General features: G+C 39.7%; 2 non-coding genes across 2 annotated transcripts; both read left to right on the top strand.

Annotated features, from left to right (window-relative positions):
• Positions 1-177: 177 nt before the first annotated feature.
• On the top strand, positions 178-251 carry TRNAI-AAU. Its single transcript has one exon. It is a non-coding gene; the product is annotated as a tRNA-Ile (tRNA).
• Positions 252-1,496: 1,245 nt separating this feature from the next.
• On the top strand, positions 1,497-1,570 carry TRNAI-AAU. The gene has a single exon. It is a non-coding gene; the product is annotated as a tRNA-Ile (tRNA).
• Positions 1,571-5,000: the final 3,430 nt, after the last annotated feature.

Raw genomic sequence — 5,000 nt, 5'->3', positions numbered from 1 at the left:
TGACTGAAAATTTTTCGGCAAGCCACGTGTCAACTTGTGGGAAGGAAAGCGCATGAGAAAGCCGGCAAGCCAAGTGTCAACTTGCCGGAGGGAAAGCGTGTCAGACAGCCTGAGGGACATGTATTAACGATAGGGTAGAATAGCACATCAAGTGCATTGTCAGGCGAGAAAATCTATGGCCTATTTGCTCAGTTGGTTAGAGCGTCGTGTTAATAACGCAAAGGTCGTAGGTTCGAGACCTGCATGGGCCAATTTCCCTCATTTTTAATTATATCTTTTCATTATACGAGTTAAAACACTACGATTTTTTTTTTGAAGATAATGACTTTTTTAAGTTTATTATGCATAAAATTATGTAAACGAAACTCGATTGGCTGGATTAGGAGCTAACGATCTATAATGTGCATAAAATCTTTGCCCAATTAACTCAGTTGTAAGATTGTCGTGTTAAAAACGTGGAGGTCGTAGGTTCGACAATTACATAGGCCAAGTTTTATTAATTCTTAATAATATGTTAACATGATACGGGGTTACAACACTACGAACTTTAAACCGATGATACGAACGTTCACAATTTTTCTTTAGATCTGAGTCGTTCGATATTCGAGGATTTCTCAGAGTCTTTTTACGAACAAGGGGGTAAATGAACTCACTTTGAAGGCCATATTCAGTATTTCGACTCTCATGAGAGAAAACTTTTTGGCAAGCCACGTGTCAACTTGTGGGAAGGAAAGCGCGTGAGACAGCCGGCAAACCACTTGTCAACTTGCGGGAGGGAAAGCATATCAGACACCCTATCGATTGGGTTGAATAACGCGTCAGGCGCATTGTGAGGTGAGAAAACCTTTGGCCTATTAGCTCAATTGGTTAGAGCGTCGTACTAATAATGCAAAGGTTGCAAGTTCGATACCTACATGGGGCCAATTACCCTCATTTTTAATTATATCATTTTCATGATACGAGTTAAAACACTACGAAGTTTAGAAGATAATGACTTTTTTAAGTTTATTATGCAAAAAGATATGTAAATAAAACTCGTTTTTTTTTTTTAAGTTTATTATGCAAAAAGTTATGTAAACAAAACTCGATTGGCTGGATTAGGAGCTAACGATCTATAATGTGCATAAAATCTATAACCATTTAACTCAGTTGTAAGATTGTAGTGTAAAAAACGTAAAGGTCGTAGGTTCGACAATTACATAGGCAAAGTTTTATTAATTATTCATAATATATTTTCATGATACGGGGTTACAACAGTACGAATTTAAATAGATGATACGGCTGTTCCCAATTTTTCTTTAGATCTGAGTTGTGACTTTATGAAGGATGAAATTCGAGGATTTCTCAGATTCAGTTTGTGACTCTCATGATAGAAAATTTTTCGACAAGCCACGTGTCAACTTGCGGGAGGGAAAGCATGTCAGACGGCCTGAGGGACACATATTGACGATTGGGTGGAATAACACGTCAAGCGTCTGTCAAGCAAGAAAATTTATGGCCTATTAGCTTAGTTGGTTAGAGCATCGGGCTAATAACTCGAAGGTTGCATGTTCGACACTTGCATGTGCCAATTTCCTTCATTTTTAATTATATCTTTTCATGATACGAGTTAAAACACTACGAACTTTAGAAGATAATGACTTTTTTAAGTTTATTATGCATAAAGTTATGTAAACGAAACTTGATTGGTTGGATTATGAGCTAACAATCTATAATGTGCATAAAATCTATGCCCAATAAGCTCAGTTGTAAGATTGTCGTGTTAAAAAGCCAAAATAACAGATGCAAAAAAGAACAAAAGGCCTTGGACACGTGGAGGTCGTAGGTTCGACAATTACATAGGCCAAGTTTTATTAATTCTTAATAATATCTTTACATGATACGGGGTTACAACAGTACGAACTTTAAACCGATGATACGGCCGTTCACAATTCTTCTTTAGATCTGAGTCGTTCGATATGTTCTTTCAATGAAGGATGAAATTCGAGGATTTCTGAAAGTTCTTTCAGAAACAAGGAGGTAAATGAACTTATTTTGGCGGTTCCATATGTTCTTTTAAGAAAGATGAAATTCTTGGATTTCTTATAGTCTTTTCACGAACAAGGAGGTTAATGAACTCACTTTGAAGGCCAGATTCAGTATTGCAACTCTCATGAGAGAAAATTTTTCGACAAGCCATGTGTCAACTTGTGGGAAGGAAAGCGCGTGAGACAGCCGGCAAGCCACGTGTCAACTTGCGGGAGGGAAAGCGTGTCAGACAGCCTGAGAGACACGTATTGACGATTGGGTGGAATAACGCATCAGACGCATTGTGAAGAGTGAAAATTTTCCACGTGTTAACTTGTGGGATGGAAAGCGCGTCAGATAGCCAGCAAGCCACGTGTCAACTTGCGGGATGGAAAGCGGCCACGTGTCAACTTGCGGGAGGGAAAGCGGCCACGTTTCAACTTGCGGGAGGGAAAGCGTGTCACGTGTCAACTTGAGGGAGGGAAAGCGTGTCAGAAAGCCTGAGGGACACGTATTGACGATTAGGTGGAATAACGCGTCAGGCTTGTTGTAAAGTGACTCGGCTCCATTCGATATTCGACACGCGATAGCTCTTCCGACCCACGCCCACGTCTAACCAAGTTTGACTAGAAGGATGTTCAACTCGATCCGTATGGTGCCACGCTTCAATGTAAAGAATTTCACTTTCCAGCACGCACCTTGGTTTTGAACCCACGACTTACCATTAACATTCCTCTCTTTCTCCATACTTCTTCAATTTTTTTCACAAGCTTAGAAATTACTTTCCCATTCTCTTTCTTCTCCCGTGTGAGATAGAAAGAACTCCCACTCAGCTAAGCCCATTCTTCTCTAAGATTTCAATCTCCAATTCTAAAAGCTTTCTTTTCTTTTTCAATCTCTACTTTCTCCTTCAAAATGCGCTCGTTCAGGGATTTCAATGTCTGCAACTAAGACTTCTCCATAGATTTATCCACTGTAGATTTTGGTTGTTGCTCTAAATCTCTATTCTCCTTCTGATGATCTGGTAGTTTCTTTGGCTCGTTCGTCAATTGCGTGTTCAATCCAGATTCCTTCTTCAATTTTCTCATCTCCAATATGGCGATTTTTCCGAATCCCCTGTGTATCCCCTCGTTTCCAATGGTTTTCACCGCCTCACAACTACCGCCATCGTCTTTTTCTCCGTCGTGTTCTTACGCTTTCAGATCTTCATTTTTAGCCATCAAGAGAAGACCTAAGACCTTGGTTTGTTGCGTCACCAAGGCTAGGTTGATTGTTTCTTCCACCTTTTTATCGGCTCGACAATCTTTTACAAAATGGCCCTCTACCACAATTGTAACATTTGTCGGAGTTATAATAATTTGCATAGTGCATATTTATGACATTAGTAGCACTGAATGTTCTACCACAATTGTAACATTTGTCGGAGTTATAATAATTTGCATAGTGCATATTTATGACATTTGTAGCACTGAATGTTGGAGTAAATTGATCGACTGCCTCTTCCTCCATTGCGTCCTCTTCCATGCCAATTTGCTTGGCTCGGCTGTCCCTTCTTCTTATATTATCCTTCATGACTACTTCCTTGAGCACAGTGACCATTTTTACTACTTTCACTATCAAAACCTCTACCTTCAAAATTTTAAGAGTAGAGTACCTTTTAATCTTTGATTGACGCCTTGGTTTGAAGTGATTGATCAAGTGTTTCCTCCTTCTTCTTCTTACGTTGCTCGTCTTCCCCGAGAAAACTGGCTAGCTCGTCGACTGTGAACGTTGCTAGGTCCTTTAACTCTTCTATCGCGCATACAACATTCTAAAGTTGTTGGTTATGACCTTAAAATCTTCTCCAAAACCCGTGTCTCGGCTAACATTTCTCCATTTCGATTGAGTTGGTTAACTAGAGTTTGTACATGCGTGATGTAGTCAGATACACTTTCTGACTCCTTCATCTTCATGCTCTCCAACTTGTCACGAAGAGTTTGGAGACGCACTTGCTTGACTCGATCGATTTCTTTGAACACTTTTCCTAAAGTTTCTGACGCTTCTTTTCAAGTAGTTGCATTGGCAAGCTTCGCAAAGCCCGACTCGTCAACGGCTCGGAACAACATGTATAGTATCGCCTTATCCTTTGATCACACCTCTTTTAACGTCTTGTTTTGTGCCGCTGTATAACCCGTGGTATCTTTTGGTTCTTCTAACCCTTCTTCGACCACCTCCCATGCATCTTGAGAACCGGGAAAAGCTTTCATATGAATGCTCCAATTCCCGTAGTTTGTCTTCACTAGTCGCGGTAGCAGAATTTGACACACATTCGCCATTGGCTTGATATAATTTTGTTAACGAAAACTCATAAATTTGTGAAATAAGTCCCACACACTAACGATAGAAGGAGACAAAGAACACTCTGAAAAAGCCTTCTATTTCTTCTCTGTTTCTTTTCTTTTTTTACTTTGCTCTACTTTACCATTTTACGATAGTAATAACAAATGTATTTATAAGGTTTTCTAAAACTAAACAGAGACATAACAATGTCACTTACGATAGTAATAACAAATGTATTTATAAGGTTTTCTAAAACTAAACAGAGACATAACAATGTCACTATTCCTAACCCTTAAAAAGTCATTATTCGTATAAAGATTCTTTGCCTTTCATCTTCAAAACTCTTGGTGACTCTTGGATTTAAATCCCACTAAAATTCTCCATGGGGAATCCGATCCCTGCCACTTCCTCTTGGTGACTCTTGGATTTAAATCCCACTAAAATTCTCCATGGGGAATCCGATCCCTGCCACTTCCTTGCCATGAATCTTGGATTTAAATCCCACTAAAATTCTCCATGGGGAATCCGATCCCTGCCACTTCCTTGCCATGAATCTCTTACCTTGATCCGCACAAAAATAAATAGAGAATTTCATGGAAATGGAGAATGAAATAGATGGTGGGGATGATGACGGGGAATGGACATCGCTACCTGTGGCCCCTGCACATGTCGTG

The sequence above is a fragment of the Cucurbita maxima genome, unplaced genomic scaffold (assembly GCF_002738345.1).
Source record: "Cucurbita maxima cultivar Rimu unplaced genomic scaffold, Cmax_1.0 Cma_Scf00087, whole genome shotgun sequence".
Taxonomy (NCBI): Eukaryota; Viridiplantae; Streptophyta; class Magnoliopsida; order Cucurbitales; family Cucurbitaceae; genus Cucurbita; species Cucurbita maxima.
This window is presented reverse-complemented; position numbering and strand designations above follow the sequence as displayed.